Here is a 25,695-nt window from a genome sequence, read left to right as displayed (position 1 = left end):
TAGAATCTGGAAGTGGAAATTCGGACAGCTTGTAGGAATTCGTTTGAAATGGGACAAACTCACACGAAAACTAGACAGAAGCATTCTCACAAACTTCTCTGTGAGAAGTGAATTCAACCCACAGAGTTTAACGTTCTTTACATGGAGCAGTTTGGAAACACACTTTGTGCGGTATATGCAAGTGGTCATTCGGAAAGCTATGAGGCCTGTGTTCGAAAAGGCAATATCTTCACATATAACCTAGAAAGAAGCATTCTCAGAAACTACTTTGTGTTGGTTGCATTCAACTCAGAGGGGAATATTCCTTTTTTTAGAGCAGCCATGAAACACTGTTTCTGTATAATCTGCAATTGGACATTTGGAGAGCTCTGAGGCCTCTGATGGGAAGGGAAATTTCTTCACAAAACACCTAGAGAGAAACATTCTCAGAAACCACTTTGTGATGTGTGCATTCAACTCACAGAGTTGAACATTCCTTTTGTTAGAGCAGTTTTGAAACACTCTTTTTGTAGAATCTGCATGTGGATATTTGGACCACGGAGAGGATTTCCTGGAAACGGGATATGCTCACACAAAAACCAGACAGAAGCATTCCCACAAACTCCTTTGTGATGTGTGCTCTCAACTCAGAGATGTGAACCTGACTTTTGATAGAGCAGTTTGGAAACACTCTTTTTCTAGGATCTGCAAGTGGACATTTGGAGCGCTTTGAGACCTGTGCTGGAAAAGAAATATCTTCACACAACAAGTAGACAGAAGCATTCTCTGAAACTTCTTTGTCGTGTGTGCATTCACCTCACAGAGTTGAACATTCCTTTTGACAGAGAAGTTTTGAAACACTCTTTTTACAGAATGTGCAAGTGGATATTTGGACCGCTTCTAGGAATTCATTTGAAACGGGACACCCTCAAACAAAAACGAGACAGAAGTGTTCTCACAAGCTTCTGTGTGATGTGAGCATTCAGCTCACAGAGCTGAACTTTTCTTTTGATGGAGCAATTTTGAAACACTCTTTTTCTAGAATCGGCAAGTGGACATTTGGAGCGCTTTTAGGCCTGTGGTGGAAAGGAAATATCTTCACATCAAAACTAGACAGAAGCATACTCTGAATCTTCCTTGTGGTGTGTGCATTCAACTCACAGAGTTGAACACTCCTTTTAACAGAGACATTTTGAAACACTGTTTTTGTAGAATCTGGAAGTGTAAATTTGGACAGCTTTTAGGAATTCGTTGGAAACGGGACAAACTCACAGGAAAACTAGACAGAAGGATTCTCACAAACTTCTCTGTTATAAGTGAATTCCACCCACAGAGTTTAACATTTCTTTTCATGGAGCAGTTTGGAAACACACTTTGTGTAGTATATGCAAGTGGTCATTAGGAAAGCTATGAGGCCTGTGTTCGAAAAGGCAATATCTTCACATATAACCTAGAAAGAAGGATTCTCAGAAACTACTTTGTGTTGGTTGCATTCAACTCACAGAGGGGAATATTCCTTTTGTTAGAGCAGCCATGAAACACTGTTTTTGTATAAACTGCATTTGGATATTTGGAGAGTTCTGAGGCCACTGGTGGGAAGGGAAATTACTTCACAAAACACCTAGAGAGAAGCATTCTCAGAAACCACTTTGTGATGTGTGCATTCAAGTCACAGAGTTGAACATTCCTTTTGTTAGAGCAGTTTTGAAACACTCTTTTTGTAGAATCTGCATGTGGATATTTGGACCACTTATAGGAATTTGCTGGAAACGGGATATCCTCACACAAAAACCAGACAGAAGCATTCTCACAAACTCCTTTGTGATGTGTGCTCTCAACTCAGAGATGTGAACCTGAATTTTGATAGAGCAGTTTGGAAACACTCTTTTTCTAGGATCTGCAAGTGGATATTTGGAGCGCTTTGAGGTCTGTGCTGGAAAGGAAATATCTTCACATAACAAGTAGACAGAAGCATTCTCTGAAACTACTTTGTGGTATGTGCATTCAACTCACAGATTTGAGCATTGCTTTTGACAGAGAAGTTTTGAAACACTCTTTTTATCGAATGTGTAAGTGGATATTTGGACCGCTTCTAGGAATTCGTTGGAAACGGGACACCCTCACACAAAAACAAGACAGAAGCGTTCTCACAAACTTCTGTGTGATGTGAGCATTCAGCTCACACAGCTGAACTTTTCTTTGGATGGAGCAATTTTGAAACCCTTTTTTTCTAGAATCGGCAAGTGGACATTTGGAGCGCTTTGAAGCCTGTGGTGGAACGGAAATATCTTCACATCAAAACTAGACAGAAGCATTCTCTGAAATTTCTTTGTGGTGTGTGCATTCAACTCACAGAGTTCAATACTGCTTTTAACAGAGACATTTTGAAACACTCTTTTTGTAGAATCTGGAAGTGGAAATTTGGACCGCTTCTAGGAATTCGTTTGAAACGGGACAAACTCACACGAAAACTAGACAGAAGCATTCTCACAAACTTCTCTGTGAGAAGTGAATTCAACCCACAGAGTTTAACGTTTCTTTTCATGGAGCAGTTTGGAAACACACTTTGTGCAGTATATGCAAGTGGTCATTCGGAATGCTATGAGGCCTGTGTTCGAAAAGGCAATATCTTCACATATAAACTAGAAAGAAGCATTCTCAGAAACTACTTTGTGTTGGCTGCATTCAACTCACAGAGGGGAATATTCCTTTTGTTAGAGCAGCCATGAAGCACTGTTTGTGTATAATCTGCAATTGGACATTTGGAGAGCTCTGAGGCCTCTGGTGGGAAGGGAAATTTCTTCACAAAACACCTAGAGAGAAGCATTCTCAGAAACCACTTTGTGATGTGTGCATTCAACTCACTGAGTTGAACCTTCCTTTTGTTAGAGCAGTTTTGAAACACTCTTTTTGTAGAATCTGCATGTGGATATTTCGAGCACGTACAGGAATTTGCTGGAAACCGGATATCCTCACACTAAAACCAGAAAGAAGCATTCTCACAAAGTCCTTTGTGATGTGTGCTCTCAACTCAGAGATGTGAACCTGACTTTTGATAGAGCAGTTTGGAAACACTCTTTTTCTAGGATCTGCAAGTGGACATTTGGAGCTCTTTGAGGCGTGTGCTGGAAACGAAATATCTTCACATAAGAAGTAGACAGAAGCATTCTCTGAAACTTCTTTGTGGTGTGTGCATTCAGCTCACAGAGTTGAACATTTTTTTTGAGAGAGAAGTTTTGAGACACCCTTTTTATAGAATGTGCAAGTAGATATTTGGACCGCTTCTAGGAATTCTTTGGAAACGGGGCACCCTCGCAAAAAAACAAGACAGAAGCGTTCTCACAAGCTTCTGTGCGATGTGAGCATTCAGCTCACACAGCTGAACCTTTCTTTTGATGGAGCAATTTTGAATCACTCATTTTCTAGAATCGAAAGTGAACATTTGCAGTGCTTTGAGGCCTGTGGTTGAAAGGAAATATCTTCACATCAAAAGTAGACAGATGCATTCTCTGAATCTTCTTTGTGGTGTGTGCATGCAACTCACAGAGTTGAACACTCCTTTTAACAGAGAGATTTTGAAACACTCTTTTTGTAGAATCTGCAATTGGAAATTTGGACCGCTTCTAGGAATTCGTTGCAAACGGGAAAAACTCACACGAAAACTAGACAGAAGCATTCTCACAAACTTCTCTGTGAGAGGAGAATTCAACCCACAGAATTTCACGTTTCTTTTCATGGAGCAGTTTGGAAACACACTTTGTGCAGTATGTGCAAGTGGTCATTCGGAAAGCTATGAGGCCTGTGTTCGAAAAGGCAACATCTTCACATATAACCTAGAAAGAAGCATTCTCAGAAACTACTTTGTGTTGGTTGCATTCAACTCACAGAGGGGAATATTCCTTTTGATAGAGCAGCCATGAAACACTGTTTTTGTATAATCTGCAATTGGACATTTGGAGAGGTCTGAGGCCTCTGGTGGGAAGGGAAATTTCTTCACAAAACACCTAGAGAGAAGCATTCTCAGAAACCACTTTGTGATGTGTGCATTCAACTCACAGAGTTGAACATTCGTTTTGTTAGAGCAGTTTTGAAACACTCTTTTTGTAGAATCTGCATGTGGATAATTGGACCACTTATAGGAATTTGCTGGAAACGGGATATCCTCACACAATAACGAGACAGAAGCATTCTCACAAACTCCTTTGTGATGTGTGCTCTCAACTCAGAGATGTGAACCTGACTTGATAGAGCAGTTTGGAAACACTCTTTTCTAGAATCTGCAAGTGGACATTTGGAGCGCTTTGAGGCCTGTGCTGGAAACGAAATATCTTCACATAACAAGTAGACAGAAGCATTCTCTGAAACTTCTTTGTGGTGTGTGCATTCAACTCACAGAATTGAACATTCCTTTTGACAGAGAAGTTTTGAAACACTCTTTTTATAGAATGTGAAAGTGGATATTTGGACCGCTTCTAGGAATTCCTTGGAAACGGACACCCTCACACAAAAACAAGACAGAAGCGTTCTCACAAACTTCTGTGTGATGTGACCATTCAGCTCATAGAGCTAAACCTTTCTTTTAATAGAGTAATTTTGAAACACTCTTTTTCTAGAATCGGCAAGTGGACATTTGGAGCACTTTGAGGAATGTGGAGGAAAGGAAACACCTTCATATCAAAACTAGACAGAAGCCTTCTCTAAATCTTCTTTGTGGTGTGTGCATTCAACTCAGAGAGTTGAACACTCCTTTTAACAGAGACATTTTGAATCACTCTTTTTGTAGAACCTCCAAGTGGATATTTGGACGGCTTCTAGGAATTCGTTGGAAACGGGACAAACTCACACGAAAACTAGACAGAGCCATTCTCACAAACTTGTCTGTGTTAAGTGAATACAACCCACAGTGTTTAACCTTTCTTTTCATGGAGCAGTTTGGAAACACACTTTGTGCAGTATATGAAAATGGTCATTCGGAAAGCTATGAGGCCTGTGTTCGAAAAGGCAATATCTTCACATATAACCTAGAAAGAAGCATTCTCTGAAACTACTTTGTGTTGGTTGCATTCAACTCACGGAGGGGAATATTCCTTTTGTTAGAGCAGCAATGGAACCCTGTTTTTGTATAATCTGCAATTGGACATTTGGAGAGCTCTGAGGCCTCTGGTGGGAAGGAAAATTTCTTCATAAAACACATAGAGAGAAGCATTCTCAGAAACCACTTTGTGATGTGTGCATTCAACTCACAGAGTTGAACATTCCTTTTGTTAGAGCAGTTTTGAAACACTCTTTTTGTAGAATCTGCATGTGGATATTTGGACCATTTATAGGAATTTGCTGCAAACGGGATATCCTCACACAAAAACGAGACAGAAGCATTCTCACAAACTCCTTTGTGATGTGTGCTCTCAACTCAGAGATGTGAACCTGACTTTTGAAAGAGCAGTTTGGAAACACTCGTTTTCAAAGATCTGCAAGAGGACATTTGGAGAGCTTTGAGGCCTGTGCTGGAAATGAAATATCTTCACATAACAAGTAGACTGAAGCATTCTCTGAAATTTCTTTGCATTCAACTCACAGAGTTGAACATTCCTTTTGATAGAGAAGTTTTGAAACACTCTTTTTATAGAATGTGCAAGTGGATATTTGGACCGCTTCTAGGTATTCGTTGGAAACGGGACACCCTCACAAAAAAACAAGACAGAAGCGTTCTCACAAGCTTCTGTGTGATGTGAGTATTCAGCTTACAGAACTGAACCTTTCTTCTGATGGAGCAATTTTGAAACACTCTTTTTCTAGAATCGGCAAGTGGACATTTGGAGCGCTTTGAGGCCTGTGGTGGAAAGGAAATATCTTCACATCAGAATTAGACAGAAGCATTCTCTGAATCTTCTTTGTGGTATGTGCATTCAACTCACAGGGTTGAACGCTCCTTTTAACAGAGACATTTTGAATCACTCTTTTTGTAGAACCTACAAGTGGAAATTTGGACCACTTCTAGGAATTCTTTGGAAACGGGACAAACTCACACGAAAACTAGACAGAAGCATTCTCACAAACTTCTCTGTGATAAGTGAATACAACCCACAGAGTTTAACGTTTCTTTTCATGGAGCAGTTTGGAAATACACTTTCTGCAGTATGTGAAAGTGGTCATTCGGAAAGCTATGAGGCCTGTGTTCGAAAAGGCAATATCTTCACTTATAACCTATAAAGAAGCATTCTCTGAAACTACTTTGTGTTGGTTGCATTCAACTCACAGAGGGGAATATTCCTTTTGTTAGAGCAGCCATGAACACTGTTTTTGTATAATCTGCAATTGGACATTTGGAGAGCTCTGAGGCCTCTGGTGGGAAGGGAAATTTCTTCAGAAAACACCTAGAGAGAAGCATTCTCAGAAACCACTTTGTGATGAGTGCATTCAACTCACAGAGTTGAACATTCCTTTTGATAGAGCAGTTTTGAAACACTCTTTTTGTAGAATCTGCATGTGGATATTTGGACCACTTATAGGAATTTGCTGCAAACGGGATATCCTCACACAAAAAGGAGACAGAAGCATTCTCACAAAGTCCTTTGTGATGTGTGCTCTCAAATCAGAGATGTGAACCTGACTTTTGAAAGAGCAGTTTGGAAACACTCTTTTTCTAGAATCTGCAAGTGGACATTTGGAGCGCTTTGAGGCCTGTGCTGGAAAGGAAATATCTTCACATAACAAGTAGACAGAAGCATTCTCTGAAACTTCTTTGTGGTGTGTGCATTCAACTCACAGAGTTGAACATTCCTTTTGTCAGAGAAGTTTTGAAACACTCTTTTTATAGAATGTGCAAGTGGATATTTGGACCGCTTCTAGGAATTCGTTGGAAACGGGACACCATCACACTAAAACAAGACAGAAGCGTTCTCACAAACTTCTGTGTGATGTGAGCATTCAGCTCACAGAGCTAAACCTTTCCTTTGATAGAGCAATTTTGAAACACTCTTTTTCTAGAATCGGCAAGGGGACATTTGGAGCGCTTTGAGGCCTGTGGAGGAAAGGAAACATCTTCGCATCAAAACTAGACAGAAGCATTCTCTGAATCTTCTTTGTGGTGTGTGCATTCAACTCACAGAGTTGAACACTCCTTTTAACAGACACATTTTGAACCACTCTTTTTGTAGAACCTGCAAGTGGAAATTTGGTCCGCTTCTAGGAATTTGTTGGAAACGGGACAAACTCACACGAAAACTAGACAGAAGCATTATCTCAAACTTCTCTGTGATAAGTGAATTCAACCCACAGAGTTTAACGTTTCTTTTCATGGAGCAGTTTGGAAACACACTTTGTGCAGTATATGCAAGTGTTCATTCGGAAAGCTATGAGGCCTCTGTTCGAAAAGGCAATATCTTCACATATAACCTAGAAAGAAGCATTCTCAGAAACTGCTTTGTGTTGGTTGCATTCACCTCACAGAGGGGAATATTCCTTTTGTTAGAGCAGCCATGAAACACTGTTTTTGTATAATCTGCAGTTGGATATTTGGAGAGCTCTGAAGCTTCTCTTGGGAAGGGAAATTTCTTCACAAAACACCTAGAGAGAAGCATTCTCAGAAACCACTTTCTGATGTGTGCATTCAACTCAAAGAGTTGAACATTCCTTTTGTTAGAGCAGTTTGAAACACTCTTTTTGTAGAATCTGCATGTGGATATTTGGACCCCTTATTGGAATTTCCTGGAATCGGGATATCCTCACACAAAAACGAGACAGAAGCATTCTCACAAACTCCTTTGTGATGTGTGCTCTCAACTCAGAGATCTGAACCTGACTTTTGATAGAGCAGTTTGGAAACACTCTTTTTCTAGAATCTGCAAGTGGACACTTGAAGCGCTTTGAGGCCTGTGCTAGAAAGGAAATATCTTCACATAACAAGTAGACAGAATCATTCTCTGAAACTTCTTGTGGTGTGTGCGTTCAACCCACAGTTTTGAACATTCCTTTTGACAGAGAAGTTTTGAAACACTCTTTTTATAGAATGTGCAAGTGGATATTTGGACCGTTTCTAGGAATTCGTTGGAAACGGGACACCCTCACACAAAAACTAGACAGAAGCTTTCTCACAAACTTCGGTGTGATGTGAGAATTCAGCTCACAGAGCTGAACCTTTCTTCTGATAGAGCAATTTTGAAACACTCTTTTTCTAGAATCGGCAAGTGGACATTTGGAGTGATTCGAGGCCTGTGGTGGAAAGGAAACACCTTCACATCAAAACTAGACAGAAGCATTCACTGAATATTCTTTGTAGTGTGTGCATTCAACTCACAGAGTTGAAAACTCCTTTTAACAGAGACATTTTGAATCACTCTTTTTGTAGGACCTGCAGGTGGAAATTTGGACCGCTTCTAGGAATTCGTTGGAAACGGGATAATCTCACACGAAAATTAGACTGAAGCATTCTCACAAACTTCTCTGTGATAAGTGAATACAACCCACAGAGTTTAACGTTTCTTTTCATGAAGCAGTTTGGAAACACACTTTGTGCAGTATGTGAAAGTGGTCATTCCGAAAGCTATGAGGCCTGTGTTTGAAAAGGCAATATCTTCACATATAACCTAGAAGGAAGCATTCTCTGAAACTACTTTGTGTTGGTTGCATTCAACTCACAGAGGATAATATTCCTTTTGTTAGAGCAGCCATGAAACACTGTTTTTGTATAATCTGCAATTGGACATTTGGAGAGCTCTGAGGCCTCTGGTGGGAAGGGAAATTTCTTCACTAAACACCTTGAGAGAAGCATTTTCAGAAACCACTGTGTGATGTGTGCATTGAATTCAGAGAGTTGAACATTCCGTTGGTAGAGCAGTTTTGAAACACTCTTTTTGTAGAATCTGCATGTGGATGTTTGGACCACTTTTAGGAATTTGCTGGAAACGGGTTATCCTCACACAAAAACGAGACAGAAGCATTCTCACAATCTCGTTTGTGATGTGTGCTCTCAACTCAGGGATGTGAACCTGACTTTTGATAGAGCAGTTTGGAAACACTCTTTTCTAGAATCTGCAAGTGGACATTTGGAGCGCTTTGAGGCCTGTGCTGGAAAGGAAATATCTTCACATAACAAGTAGACAGAAGCATTCTCTGAAACTTCTTTGTGGTGTGTGCATTCAACTCACAGAGTTGAACATTCCTTTTGACAGAGAAGTTTTGAAACACTCTTTTTATAGAATGTGAAAGTGGATATTTGGACCGCTTCTAGGAATTCGTTGGAAACGGTACACCCTCACACAAAAACAAGACAGAAGCGTTCTCACAAACTTCTGTGTGATGTGACCATTCAGCTCACAGAGCTAAACCTTTCTTTTGATAGATTAATTTTGAAACACTCTTTTTCTAGAATCGGCAAGTGGACATTTGGAGCGCTTTGAGGCCTGTGGAGGAAAGGAAACACCTTCATATCAAAACTAGACAGAAGCCTTCTCTGAATCTTCTTTGTGGTGTGTGCATTCAACTCAGAGAGTTGAACACTCCTTTTAACAGAGACATTTTGAATCACTCTTTTTGTAGAACCTCCAAGTGGATATTTGGATGGCTTCTAGTAATACGTTGGAAACGGGAAAAACTCACACGAAAACTAGACAGAGCCATTCTCACAAACTTGTCTGTGTTAAGTGAATACAACCCACAGTGTTTAGCCTTTCTTTTCATGGAGCAGTTTGGAAACACACTTTGTGCAGTATATGAAAATGGTCATTCGGAAAGCTATGAGGCCTGTGTTCGAAAAGGCAATATCTTCACATATAACCTAGAAAGAAGCATTCTCTGAAACTACTTTGTGTTGGTTGCATTCAACTCACAGAGGGGAATATTCCTTTTGTTAGAGCAGCCATGGAACCCTGTTTTTGTATAATCTGCAATTGGACATTTGGAGAGCTCTGAGGCCTCTGGTGGGAAGGGAAATTTCTTCACAAAACACCTAGAGAGAAGCATTCTCAGAAACCACTTTGTGATGTGTGCATTCAACTCACAGAGTTGAACATTCCTTTTGTTAGAGCAGTTTTGAAACACTCTTTTTGTAGAATCTGCATGTGGATATTTGGACCATTTATAGGAATTTGCTGCAAACGGGGTATCCTCACACAAAAACGAGACAGAAGCATTCTCACAAACTCCTTTGTGATGTGTGCTCTCAACTCAGAGATGTGAACCTGACTTTTGATAGAGCAGTTTGGAAACACTCGTTTTCAAAGATCTGCAAGAGGACATTTCGAGAGCTTTGAGGCCTGTGCTGGAAAGGAAATATCTTCACATAACAAGTAGACTGAAGCATTCTCTGAAACTTCTTTGTAGTGTGTGCATTCACCTCATAGATTTGAACATTCCTTTTGACAGAGAAGTTTTGAAACACTCCTTTTATAGAATGTGCAAGTGGATATTTGGACCGCTTCTAGGTATTCGTTGGAAACGGGACACCCTCACAAAAAAACAAGACAGAAGCGTTCTCACAAGCTTCTGTGTGATGTGAGCATTCAGCTCACAGAACTGAACCTTTCTTTTGATGGAGCAATTTTGAAACACTCTTTTTCTAGAATCGGCAAGTGGACATTTGGAGCGCTTTGAGGCCTGTGGTGGAAAGGAAATATCTTCACATCAAAATTAGACAGAAGCATTCTCTGAATCTTCTTTGTGGTGTGTGCATTCAACTCACAGGGTTGAACGCTCCTTTTAGCAGAGACATTTTGAAACACTCTTTTGGTAGAATCTGCAAGTTTAAATTTCGACCGCTTCTAGGAATTCTTTGGAAACGGGACAAACTCACACGAAAACGAGACAGAAGCATTCTCACAAACTTCTCTGTGAGAAGTGAATTCAACCCAGAGAGTTTAACGTTTCCTTCCATGGCACAGTTTGGAAACACACTTTGTGCAGTATATACAAGTGGTCATTCGGAAAGCTATGAGGCCTGTGTTCGAAAAGGCAATATCTTCACATATAACCTAGAAAGAAGCATTCTCTGAAACTACTTTGTGTTGGTTGCATTCAACTCACAGAGGGGAATATTCCTTTTGTTAGAGCAGCCATGAAACACTGTTTTTGTATAATCTGCAATTGGACATTTGGAGAGCTCTGAGGCCTCTGGTGGGAAGGGAAATTTCTTCACAAAACACCTAGAGAGAAGCATTCTCCGAAATCACTTTGTGATGTGTGCATTCAACTCACAGAGTTGAACATTCCTTTTGTTAGAACAGTTTGGAAACACTCTTTTTGTAGAATCTGCATGTGGATATTTGGACCACTTATAGGAATTTGCTGGAAACGGTATATCCTCACACAAAAACGAGACAGAAGCATTCTCACAAACTCCTTTTTCATGTGTGCTCTCAACTCAGGGATGTGAACCTGACTTTTGATAGAGCAGTTTGACAACACTCTTTTTCAAGTATCTGCAAGTGGACATTTGGAGCGCTTTGAGGACTGTGCTGGAAAGGTCGTACCTTCACATAACAAGTAGACAGAAGCATTCTCTGAAACTTCTTTGTAGTATGTTCATTCAACTCACGGAGTTGAACATTCGTTTTTACAGAGAAGTTTTGAAAAACTCTCTTTATAGAATGTGCAAGTGGATATTTAGACCGATTCTAGGTATTCGTTGGAAACGGGACACCCTCACACAAAAACAAGACAGAAGCGTTCTCACAAGCTTCTGTGTGATGTGAGCATTCAGCTCACGGAACTGAACCTTTCTTTTGATGGAACAATTTTGAAACACTCTTTTTCTAGAATCGGCAAGTGGACAGTTGGAACGCTTTAAGGCCTGTGGTGGAAAGGGAATATCTTCACATCAAAATTAGACAGAAGCATTCTCTGAATCTTCTTTGTGGTGTGTGCATTCAACTCACAGGATTGAACGCTCCTTTTAACAGAGACATTTTGAAACACTCTTTTGGCAGAATCTGCAAGTTTAAATTTGGAACGCTTCTAGGAATTCGTTGGAAACGGGACAAACTCACACGAAAACTGGACAGAAGCATCCTCACAAACTTCTCTGTGAGAAGTGAATTCAACCCACAGAGTTTAACGTTTCTTTTCATGGAGCTGTTTGGAAACACAGTTTGTGCAGTATATGCAAGTGGTCATTCGGAAAGGTATGAGGCCTGTGTTCGTAAACGCAATATCTTCACATATAACCTAGAAAGAAGCATTCTCAGAAACTACTTTGTGTTGGTTGCATTCAACTCACAGAGGGGAATATTCCTTTTGATAGAGCAGCTAGGAAACCTCTGTTTGTGTAATCTGCAATTGGACATTTGGAGAGCTCTGAGGCCTCTGGGGGGAGGGGAAATTTCTTCCCAAAACAACTAGAGAGAAGCATTCTCAGAAACCACTTTGTGATGAGTGCATTCAACTCACAGAGTTGAACATTCCTTTTGTTAGAGCAGTCTTGAAACCCTCTTTTTGTAGAATCTGCATGTGGATATTTGGACCACTTATTGGAATTTGCTGGAAACGGGATATCCTCACACAAAAACGATGCAGAAGCATTCTCACAAACTCCTTTGTGATGTGTGCTCTCAACTCAGAGATGTGAAGCTGACTTTTGATAGAGCAGTTTGGAAACACTCTTTTTCTAGAATCTGCAAGTGGACATTTGGAGTGGTTTGGGGCCTGTGCTGGAAAGGAAATATCTTCACATAACAAGTAGACAGAAGCATTCTCTGAAACTTCTTTGGGGTGTGTGCATTCAACTCACGGAGTTGAACATTCCTTTTGACAGAGAAGTTTTGAAACACTCTTTTTATGGAATGTGCAAGTGGATATTTGGACAGCTTCTAGGAATTCGTTGTAAGCGGGACAACCTCACACAAAAAGAAGACAGAAGCGTTCTCACAAGCTTCTTTGTGACGTGAACATTCACCTCACAGAGCTGAACCTTTCTTTTGATGGAGCAATTTTGAAACACTCTTTTTCTAGAATCGGCAAGTGGACATTAGGAGCGCTTTGGGGCCTGTGGTTGAAAGGAAATATCTTCACATCAAAACTAGACAGAACCATTCCCTGAATCTTCTTTGTGACGTGTGCATTCAACTCACAGAGTTGAACACTCCTTTTAACAGAGACATTTTGAAACACTCTTTTTGTAGAATCTGCAAGTGGAAATTTGGGCAGCTTCTAGGAATTCGTTGGAAACGGGACAAACTCACAGGAAAACTAGACAGAAGCATTCTCACAAACTTCTCTGTGATAAGTCAATTCAACCCACAGAGTTTAACGTTTCTTTTCATGGAGCAGATTGGAAACATACTTTGTGCAGTATATGCAAGTGGTCATTCGGAAAGCTATGAGGCCTGTGTTTGAAAAGGCAATATCTTCACATTTAACCTAGGAAGAAGCATTCTCATAAACTACTTTGTGTTGGTTGCATTCAACTCACAGTGGGGAATATTCCTTTTGTTAGAGCAGCTATGAAACACTGTTTTTGTGTAATCTGCAATTGGACATTTGGAGAGCTCTGAGGCCTCTGGTGGGAAGGGAAATTTCTTCACAAAACCCCTAGAGAGAAGCATTCTCAGAAACCACTGTGTGATGTGTGCATTCAACTCAAAGAGTTGAACATTCCTTTTGTTAGAGCAGTTTTGAAACACTCTTTTTGTAGAATCTGCATGTGGATATTTGGACCATTTATAGGAATTTGCTGGAAGCGGGATATTCTCACACAAAAACGAGACAGAAGCATTCTCACAAACTCCTTTGTGATGTGTGTTCTCAACTCAGAGATTTGAACCTGACTTTTGATAGAGCAGTTTGGAAACACTCTTTTCCTAGGATCTGCAAGTGGACATTTGGAGCGCCTTGAGGCCTGTGCTGGAAAGGAAATATCTTCACATAACAAGTAGACAGAAGCATTCTCTGAAACTTCTTTTTGGTGTATGCATTCAACTCGCAGGGTTGAACATTCCTTTTGTCAGAAAAGTATTGAAGCACTCTTTTTACAGAATATGCAAGTGGATATTTGGACCGCTTCTAGGAATTCGTTGGAAACGGGACACCCTCACACAAAAACAAGACAGAAGGGTTCTCACAAACTTCTGTGTGATGTGAGCATTCAGCTCACAGAGCTGAACCTTTCTTTTTATAGAGCAATTTTGAAACACTCTTTTTCTAGAATCGGCAAGTGAACATTTGGAGCCCTTTGAGGCCTGTGGTGGAAAGGAAACATCTTCACATCAAAACTAGAGAGAAGCATTCCCTGAATCTTTTTGTGGTGTGTGCATTCAACCCAAAGAGTTGAACACTCCTTTTAACAGAGACATTTTGAAACACTCTTTTTGTAGAATCTGCAAGTGGAAATTCCGACCGCTTCTAGGAATTCGTTGGAAAAGGCGCAAACTCACAGGAAAACTAGACAGAAGCATTCTCACAAACTTCTCTTTGATAAGTGAATTCAACCCACAGAGTTTCCGTTTCTTTTCATGGAGCAGTTTGGAAACAGACTTTCTGCAGTATATGCAAGTGGTCATTCGGAAAGCTATGAGGCCTGTGTTAGAAAAGGCAATATCTTCACATATAACCTAGAAAGAAGCATTCTCAGAAACTGCTTTGTGTTGGCTGCATTCAACTCGCAGAGGGGAATATTCCTTTTGATAGAGCAGCTATGAAACCTGTTTTTGTGTAATCTGCAATTGGACATTTGGAGAGCTCTTAGGCCTCTGGGGCAAGGGAAATTTCTTCACAAAACACCTAGAGAGAAGCATTCTCAGAAACCACTTTGTGATGAGTGCATTCAACTCACAGAGTTGAACATTCCTTTTGTTAGAGCAGTTTTGAAACCCTCTTTTTGTAGAATCTGCATGTGGATATTAGGACCACTTATTGGAATTTGCTGGAAACGGGATATCCTCACACAAAAAGGAGGCAGAAGCATTCTCACAAACTCCTTTGTGATGTGTGCTCTCAATTCAGAGATGTGAACCTGACTTTTGATAAAGCAGTTTGGAAACACTCTTTTTCTAGAATCTGCAAGTGGACATTTGGAGAGCTTTGGGGCCTGTGCTGGAAAGGAAATATCTTCACATAACAAGTAGACAGAAGCATTCTCTGAAACTTCTTTGGGGTGTGCGCATTCAACTCACAGAGTTGAACATTCCTTTTGACAGAGAAGTTTTGAAACACTCTTTTTATAGAATGTGCAAGTGGATATTTGGTCCGCTTGTTGGAATTCTTTGGAAGCGGGACAACCTCACACAAAAACAAGACAGAAGAGTTCTCACAAGCTTCTGTGTGATGTGAACATTCAGCTCACAGAGCTGAACCTTTCTTTTGATGGAGCAATTTTGAAACACTCTTTTTCTAAAATCGGCAAGTGCACATTTGGAGCGCTTTGAGGCCTGAGATGGAAAGGAAATATCTTCACATCAAAACTATACAGAAGCATTCTCTGAATCTTCTTTGTGGTGTGTGCATTCAACTCACAGAGTTGAACACTCCTTTTAACAGAAACATTTTGAAACACTCTTTTTGAAGAATCTGCAAGTGGAAATTTGGACAGCTTCCAGGAATTCGTTGGAAACGGGACAAACTCACAGGAAAACTAGACAGAAGCATTCTCACAAACTGCTCTGTGGTAAGTGAATTCAACCCACAGAGTTTAACCTTTCTTTCCATGGCGCAGTTTGGAAACACACTTTGTGCAGTATATGCAAGTGGTCATTCGGAAAGCTATGAGGCCTGTGTTCGAAAAGGCAATATCTTCACATATAACCTAGAAAGAAGCATTCTCAGAAACTACTTTGTGTTGATTGCATTCAACTCACAGAGGGGAATATTCCTTTTGATAGAGCAGCCATGGAACACTGTTTTTGTATAATCTGGAATTGAACAATTGGAGAGCACTGAAGCCTCTGATGGGAAGGGATATTTATTCACAAAACACCTAGAGAGAAGCATTCTCAGAAACCACATTGTGATGTGTGCATTGAACTCACAGACTTGAACATTCCTTTTGTTAGAGCAGTTTTGAAACACTCTTTTTGCAGAATCTGCATGTGGATATTTGGACCATTTATGGGAATTTGCTGGAAACGGGATATCCTCACACAAAAACGAGACAGAAGCATTCTCACAAACTCCTTTGTGATGTGTGCTCTCAACTCAGAGATCTGAACCTGACTTTTGATAGAGCAGTTTGACAACACTCTTTTTCAAGGATCTGCAAGTGGACATTTGGAGCGCTTTGAGGACTGTGCTGGAAAGGACATATCTTCACATAACAAGTACACAGAAGCATTCTCTGAAACTTCTTTGTAGTATGTGCATTCAACTCAGGGAGTTGAACATTCCTTTTTACAGAGATGTTTTGAAAAACTCTTTTTATAGAATGTGCAAGTGGATATTTAGACCGATTCTAGGTATTCGTTGGAAACGGGACACCCTCACACAAAAACAAGACAGAAGCGTTCTCACAAGCTTCTGTGTGATGTGCGCATTCAGTTCACAGAGCTGAACCTTTCTTTTGATGGATCAATTTTGAAACACTCTTTTTCTAGAATCGGCAAGTGGACATTTAGAGCGCTTTGAGGCCTGTGGTGGAAAGGAAATATCTTCACATCAAAATTAGACAGAAGCATTCTCTGAATCTTCTTTGTGGTGTGTGCATTCAACTCACAGGGTTGAACACTCCTTTTAACAGAGACATTTTGAAACACTCTTTTGGTAGAATCTGCAAGTTTAAATTTGGACCGCTTCTAGGAATTCGTTGGAAACGGGACAAACTCACACGAAAACTAGACAGAAGCATTCTCACAAACTTCTCTGTGAGAAGTGAATTCAACCCACAGAGTTTAACGTTTCATTTCATGGAGTAGTTTGGAAACACACTTTGTGCAGTATATGCAAGTGGTCATTCGGAAAGCTATGAGGCCTGTGTTCGAAAAGGCAATATCTTCACATATAACCTAGAAAGAAGCATTCTCAGAAACTACTTTGTGTTGGTTGCATTCAACTCACAGAGGGGATTATTCCTTTTGTTATAGCAGCCATGAAACACTGTTTTTGTATAATCTGCAATTGGACATTTGGAGAGCTCTGAGGCCTCTGGTGGGAAGGAAAATTCCTTCACAAAACACCTAGAGAGAAGCATTCTCAGAAACCACTTTGTGATGTGTGCATTCAAGTCACAGAGTTGAACATTCCTTTTGTTAGAGCAGTTTTGAAACAGTCTTTTTGTAGAATCTGCATGTGGATATTTGGACCACTAATAGGAATTTGCTGGAAACGGGATATCCTCACACAAAAATCAGACAGAGGCATTCTCACAAACTCCTTTGTGATGTGTGCTCTCAAATCAGAGATGTGAACCTGACTTTTGATAGAGCAGTTTGGAAACACTCTTTTTCTAGGATCTGCAAGTGGATATTTGGAGCGCTTTGAGGCCTGTGCTGGAAAGGAAATAACTTCACATAACAAGTAGACAGAAGCAATCTCTGAAACTTCTTTGTGGTGTGTGCATTCAACTCACAGAATTGAACATTCCTTTTGACAGAGAAGTTTTGAAACAGTCTTTTTGTAGAATGTGCAAGTGGATATTTGGACCGCTTCTAGGAATTCGTTGGAAACGGGCCACCCTCACACAAAAACAAGACAGAAGCGTTCTCACAAGCTTCTATGTGAGGTGAGCATTCAGCTCAAAGAGCTGAACCTTTCTTTTGATGCGGAAATTTTAAAACACTCTTTTTCTAGAAACAGCAAGTGGACATTTGGAGCACTTTGAGGCCTGTGGTGGAAAGGAAATATCTTCACATCAAAACTAGACTGAAGCATTCTCTGAATCTTCTTTGTGGTGTGTGCATTCAACTCACAGAGTTGAACACTCCTTTTAACAGAGACATTTTGAAACACTCTTTTTGTACAATCTGCAAGTGGAAATTTGGACCGCTTCTAGGAATTCGTTGGAAACGGGACAAACTCACACGAAAACTAGACAGAAGCATTCTCAGAATCTTCTCTGTGAGAAGTCAATTCCACCCACAGAGTTTAACGTTTCTTTTCATGGAGCAGTTTGGAAACACACTTTGTGCAGTATATGCAAGTGGTCATTCGGAAAGCTATGAGGCCTGTGTTCGAAAAGGCAATATCTTCACATATAACCTAGAAAGAAGCATTCTCAGAAACTACTTTGTGTTGATTGCATTCAACTCACAGAGGGGAATATTCCTTTTGATAGAGCAGCCATGGAACACTGTTTTTGTATAATCTGGAATTGAACAATTGGAGAGCACTGAAGCCTCTGATGGGAAGGGATATTTATTCACAAAACACCTAGAGAGAAGCATTCTCAGAAACCACATTGTGATGTGTGCATTGAACTCACAGACTTGAACATTCCTTTTGTTAGAGCAGTTTTGAAACACTCTTTTTGCAGAATCTGCATGTGGATATTTGGACCATTTATGGGAATTTGCTGGAAACGGGATATCCTCACACAAAAACGAGACAGAAGCATTCTCACAAACTCCTTTGTGATGTGTGCTCTCAACTCAGAGATCTGAACCTGACTTTTGATAGAGCAGTTTGACAACACTCTTTTTCAAGGATCTGCAAGTGGACATTTGGAGCGCTTTGAGGACTGTGCTGGAAAGGACATATCTTCACATAACAAGTACACAGAAGCATTCTCTGAAACTTCTTTGTAGTATGTGCATTCAACTCAGGGAGTTGAACATTCCTTTTTACAGAGATGTTTTGAAAAACTCTTTTTATAGAATGTGCAAGTGGATATTTAGACCGATTCTAGGTATTCGTTGGAAACGGGACACCCTCACACAAAAACAAGACAGAAGCGTTCTCACAAGCTTCTGTGTGATGTGCGCATTCAGTTCACAGAGCTGAACCTTTCTTTTGATGGATCAATTTTGAAACACTCTTTTTCTAGAATCGGCAAGTGGACATTTAGAGCGCTTTGAGGCCTGTGGTGGAAAGGAAATATCTTCACATCAAAATTAGACAGAAGCATTCTCTGAATCTTCTTTGTGGTGTGTGCATTCAACTCACAGGGTTGAACACTCCTTTTAACAGAGACATTTTGAAACACTCTTTTGGTAGAATCTGCAAGTTTAAATTTGGACCGCTTCTAGGAATTCGTTGGAAACGGGACAAACTCACACGAAAACTAGACAGAAGCATTCTCACAAACTTCTCTGTGAGAAGTGAATTCAACCCACAGAGTTTAACGTTTCATTTCATGGAGTAGTTTGGAAACACACTTTGTGCAGTATATGCAAGTGGTCATTCGGAAAGCTATGAGGCCTGTGTTCGAAAAGGCAATATCTTCACATATAACCTAGAAAGAAGCATTCTCAGAAACTACTTTGTGTTGGTTGCATTCAACTCACAGAGGGGATTATTCCTTTTGTTATAGCAGCCATGAAACACTGTTTTTGTATAATCTGCAATTGGACATTTGGAGAGCTCTGAGGCCTCTGGTGGGAAGGAAAATTCCTTCACAAAACACCTAGAGAGAAGCATTCTCAGAAACCACTTTGTGATGTGTGCATTCAAGTCACAGAGTTGAACATTCCTTTTGTTAGAGCAGTTTTGAAACAGTCTTTTTGTAGAATCTGCATGTGGATATTTGGACCACTAATAGGAATTTGCTGGAAACGGGATATCCTCACACAAAAATCAGACAGAGGCATTCTCACAAACTCCTTTGTGATGTGTGCTCTCAAATCAGAGATGTGAACCTGACTTTTGATAGAGCAGTTTGGAAACACTCTTTTTCTAGGATCTGCAAGTGGATATTTGGAGCGCTTTGAGGCCTGTGCTGGAAAGGAAATAACTTCACATAACAAGTAGACAGAAGCAATCTCTGAAACTTCTTTGTGGTGTGTGCATTCAACTCACAGAATTGAACATTCCTTTTGACAGAGAAGTTTTGAAACAGTCTTTTTGTAGAATGTGCAAGTGGATATTTGGACCGCTTCTAGGAATTCGTTGGAAACGGGCCACCCTCACACAAAAACAAGACAGAAGCGTTCTCACAAGCTTCTATGTGAGGTGAGCATTCAGCTCAAAGAGCTGAACCTTTCTTTTGATGCGGAAATTTTAAAACACTCTTTTTCTAGAAACAGCAAGTGGACATTTGGAGCACTTTGAGGCCTGTGGTGGAAAGGAAATATCTTCACATCAAAACTAGACTGAAGCATTCTCTGAATCTTCTTTGTGGTGTGTGCATTCAACTCACAGAGTTGAACACTCCTTTTAACAGAGACATTTTGAAACACTCTTTTTGTACAATCTGCAAGTGGAAATTTGGACCGCTTCTAGGAATTCGTTGGAAACGGGACAAACTCACACGAAAACTAGACAGAAGCATTCTCAGAATCTTCTCTGTGAGAAGTCAATTCCACCCACAGAGTTTAACGTTTCTTTTCATGGAGCAGTTTGGAAACACACTTTGTTCAGTATATGCAAGTGGTCATTCGGAAAGCTATGAGGCCTGTGTTCGAAAAGGCAATAACATCACATATAACGTAGAAAGATGCATTCTCAGAAACTATTTTGTGTTGGTTGCATTCAACTCACAGAGGGGAATATTCCTTTTGTTAGAGCAGCCATGAAACAGCGTCTTGTATAATCTGCAATTGGACAGTTGGAGAGCTCTGAGGCCTCTTGTGGGAAGGGAAATTTCTTCACAAAACACCTAGAGAGAAGAATTCTCAGAAACCACTTTGTGATGTGTGCATTGAACTCACAGAGTTGAACATTCATTTTGTTAGAGCAGTTTTGAAACACTCTTTCTGTAGTATCTGCATGTGGATATATGGACCACATATAGGAATTTGCTGGAAACGGGGTATCCTCACACAAAAACGAAACAGAAGCATTCTCTCAAACTCCTTTGTGATGTGTGCCCTCAACACAGAGATGTGAACCTGACTTTTGATGGAGCAGATTGTAAACACTCTTTTCCTAGGATCTGCAAGTGGACACTTGGAGCGCTTTGAGGCCTGTGCTGGAAAGGAAATATCTTCACATAACAAGTAGACAGAAGCATTCCCTGAAACTTCTTTGTGGTGTGTGCATTCAACTCACAGAGTTGAACATTCCTTTTGACAGAGAAGTTTTGAAACACTCTTTTTATATAATGTGCAAGTGGATATTTGGACCTCTTCTAGGAATTCGTTGGAAACGGGACACCCTCACACCAAAACAACACAGAAGCTTTCTCACAAACTTCTGTGTGATGTGAGCATTCAGCTCACAGAGCTGAACCTTTCTTTTGATAGAGCAATTTTGAAACACTCTTTTTCTAGAATCGGCAAGTGGACATTTGTAGCGCTTTGTGGTCTGTGGTGGAAAGGAAACATCTTCACATCAAAACTAGACAGAAGCATTCCCTGAAACTTCTTTGTGGGGTGTGCATTCAACTCACAGAGTTGAACACTGCTTTACACAGAGACATTTGGAAACACTGTTTTTGTAGAATCTGCAAGTGGAAATTTGGACGGCTTCTAAGAATTCGTTGGAAACGGGAGAAACTCACAGGAAAACTAGACAGAAGCATTCTCACAAACTTCTCTGTGATAAGTGAATTCAACCCACAGAGTTTAACGTTTCTTTTCATGGAGCAGTTTGGAAACACACTTTGTGCAGTATATGCAAGTGGTCATTCCGAAAGCTATGAGGCGTGTGTTCGAAAAGGCAGTATGTTCATATATAACCTAGAAAGAAGCATTCTCAGAAACTAGTTTGTGTTGGTTGCATTCAACTCACAGAGGGGAATATTCCTTTTGTTACAGCAGCCATGAAACACTGTTTTTGTATAATCTGCAATTGGACATTTGGAGAGCTCTGAGGCCTCTGGTGGGAAGGAAAATTTCTTCACAAAACATCTAGAGAGAAGCATTCTCAGAAACCACTTTTTGATGTGTGCATTGAATTCACAGAGTTGAACATTCCTTTTGTTAGAGCAGTTTAGAAACACTCTTTTTGTAGAATCTGCATGTGGATATTTGGACCACATATAGGAATTTGCTGTAAACCTGATATCCTCACACAAAAACGAGACAGAAGCATTCTCACAAACTGTTTTGTGATGTGTGCTCTTAACTCAAAGATGTGAACCTGACTTTTGATAGAGCAGTTTGGAAACACTCTTTTTCTAGGATCTGCAAGTGGACATCTGGAGCGCTTTGCGCCTCTGCTGGAAAGGAAATATCTTCACATAACAAGTAGACAGAAGCATTCTCTGAAACTTCTTTGTGGTGTGTGCATTCAACTCACAGAGTTGAACATTCCTTTTGACAGAGAAGTTTTGAAACACTCTTTTTATAGAATGTGCAAGTGGATATTTGGACCGCTTCTAGGAATTCGTTGAAAACGGGACACCCTCACACAAAAACAGGACAGAAGCGTTCTCACAAGCTTCTGTGTGATGTGAGCATTCAGCTCACAGAGCTGAACCTTTCTTTTGATAGAGCAATTTTGAGACACTCTTTTTCTAGAACCGTCAATTGGACATTTGGAGCGCTTTTAGGCCTGTGGTGGAAAGGAAACTTCTTCACATCAAAACTAGACAGAAGCATTCTCTGAGTCTTCTTTGTTGTGTGTGCATTCAACTCACCGAGTTGAACACTCCTTTAAACAGAGACATTTTGAAACACTCTTTTTGTAGAATCTGCAAGTGGAAATTTGGACCGCTTCTAGGAATTCGTTGGAAACGGGACAAACTCACACGAAAACTAGACAGAAGCATTCTCACAAACTTCTCTGTGAGAAGTGAATTCAACAGAGTTTAACTTTTCTTTTCATGGAGCAGTTTGGAAACACCCTTTGTGCAGTATATGCAGCTGGTCATTAGGAAAGCTATGAGGACTGTGTTCGAAAAGGCAATATCTTCAAATATAACCTAGAAAGAAGCATACTCTGAAACTACATTGTATTGGTTGCATTCAACTCACAGAGTGGAATATTCCTTTTGTTAGAGCACCCATGAAACACTGTTTTTTTATAATCTGCAATTGGACATTTGGAGAGCTCTGACGCCCCTGGTGGGAATGGGTATTACTTCACAAAACACCTAGAGAGAAGCATTCTCAGAAACCACTTTGTGATGTGTGCATTTAACTCACAGAGTTGAACATTCCTTTTATTAGAGCAGTTTTGAAACACTCTTTTTGTGGAATCTGCATGTAGATATTTGGATAACTTATAGGAATTTGCCGGAAACGGTATTTCCTCACAAAAAAACGAGACAGAATCATTCTCACAAACTTCTTTGTGATGAGTGCTCTCCACTCAGGGATGTGAACCTGACTTTTGATAGAGCAGTTTTGAAACACCTTTTTCTAGAATCTGCCACTGGACACTTGGAGCACTTTGAGGCCTGTGCTGGAAAGGAAATATCTTCACATAACAAGTAGACAGAAGCATTCCCTGAAACTTCTTTGTGGTGTGTGCATTCAACTCACAGAGTTGAACACTCCTTTTGACAGAAAAGATTTGAAACACTCTTTTTGTAGGATGTGCAAGTGGATATTTGGACCGCTTCAGGGACTTCACTGGAAAAGGGACACCCTCACACAAAAACAAGGCAGAAGCATTCTCACAAACTTCTGTGTGATGTAAGCATTCAGCTCACAGAGCTGAACCTTTCTTTTGATAGAGCAATTTTGAAACACTCTTCTTCTAGAATCTGCAAGTGGACATTTTGAGCGCTTTGAGGCTTGCGGTGGAAAGGAAATAACTTCACATCAAAACTAGACAGAAGCACTCTCTGAAACTTCTTGTGGTGTGTGCATTCAACTCACAGAGTTGAACCTTCCTTTTGACAGAGAAATTTTGAAACACTCCTTTTGTAGCATCTGCATGTGGATATTTAGACCACTTATAGGAATTTGCTGGAAACGGGATACGCTCACACAAAAACGAGACAGAAGCATTCTCACAAACTCCTTTATGATGTGTGCTCTCAACGCAGAGATGTGAACCTGACTTTTGATAGAGCAGTTTGGAAACACTCTATTTCCGGAATCTGCAAGTGGACATTTGGAGCGCTTTGAGGCCTGTGCTGGAAAGGAAATATCTTCCCATAGCAAGTAGACAGAAGCATTCTCTGAAACTTCTTTGTGGTGTGTGCATTCAACTCACAGAGTTGAACATTCCTTGGGACAGAGAAGTTTTGGAACACTCTTTTTAAAGAATGTGCAAGTGGATATTTGGACCCCTTCTAGGAATTCGTTGGTAATGAGACACAAAGCGCTCCAAATATCCACTTGCAGATTCTACAAAAAGAGTGTTTCCAAACTTCTCTATCGATTGGTAGGTTCAAGTCTGTGAGTTGAATGCACTCATCACAAAGATTTTTCTGAGAATGCTTCTGTCTAGTTTTTATGTGAAGATATTTCCTTTTCCAACATAGGTCTCAAAGCGCTGCGAATAAACATTTGCAGATTGTACAAAGCGAGTGTTTCAAAACTGTTCTATCAAAAGGAACATTCAAGTCCTTCAGTTGAATGCACTCATCACAAAGAGGTTTCTGTGAATGCTGCTGTCTAGATTTATGTGAAGATATTTTCTTTTCCTTGCATAGTCCTGAAATATCTCCAAATATCCACTTGCAGATTATACAAAAATAGTGTTTCAAAACTGCTCTATCAAAAGGCAGGTTGAACTCTGTGAGTTGAATGCACGCATCGTGAAGAGCTTTCTGAGAATGCTTCTGTCTAGTTTTTAGGTGAAGATATTCCATTTCCCAGCATAGGCCTCAAAGTGCTCCAAATATCCACTTGCAGATTTCATAAAGTGGGTTTGAAAACTGCTTATTCAAAAGGAAGCTTCAGATCTGTGAGATAAATGCACTCAACAAAAGGAAGTTTCTGAGAATGCTTCTGTCCAGTTTCTATGTGAGGATATTTACTATTCCAGCATAGGCCTCAAAGCGCTCCATATATCCACTTGCAGATGTCACAGAAGAGTGTTTCAAAACTGCTCTTTCAAAAGGAAGCTTCAAGTCTGTGAGTTGAATGCACTCATCACGAAGACGTTTCTGAGAATGCTTCTGTCTAGTTTTCATGTGAAGATGTTTCCATTTAAAGCATAGGCCTCAAATCTCTCCAAATATTCACTTGCAGATCCTACAAAAAGGGTGTTTCGAAAATTCTCTATCGATTGGTAGGTTCAACTCTGTGAGTTGAATGCACTGCTTACAAAGAAGTTTCTGAGAAAGCTTCTGTCTAGTTTTTATGTGAAGATATAACCTTTTACAGCATAAGCCTCAAAGGGCTCCGAATAAACACTTGCAGATTCTACAAAAGGAGTGTTTCACAACTGTTCTATCAAAAGGAACGTTCAAGTCTGTGAGTTGAATGCACTCATCTCAAAGAGGTTTCTGAGAATGCTTCTGTCTAGTTTTAATGTGAAGATATATCCTATTCCAGCGTAAGCCTCAAAGGGCTCTGAATAAACACTTGCAGATTCTACAAAAGGAGTGTTTCAAAAGTGTTCTATCAAAAGGAAAGTTCAAGTCTGTGAGTAGAATGCACTCATCACAAAGAAGTTCCTGAGAGAGCTGCTGTCTGGTTTTTATGTGGAGATATTTCCTTTTCCAACATAGGCCCCAAAGCGCTCCGAACAAACACTTGCAGATTGTACTGAAGGAGTGTTTCCAAACTCTTCTATCAAAAGAAACGTTCAAGTGTGTGAGTTGAATGCACTCCTCACAAAGAAGTTTCTGAGAATGCTGCTGTC

The sequence above is a fragment of the Pongo pygmaeus genome, chromosome 19, assembly GCF_028885625.2.
Source record: "Pongo pygmaeus isolate AG05252 chromosome 19, NHGRI_mPonPyg2-v2.0_pri, whole genome shotgun sequence".
NCBI classification, from domain to species: domain Eukaryota; kingdom Metazoa; phylum Chordata; class Mammalia; order Primates; family Hominidae; genus Pongo; species Pongo pygmaeus.
Note: the sequence above shows the minus strand (reverse complement) of the source record.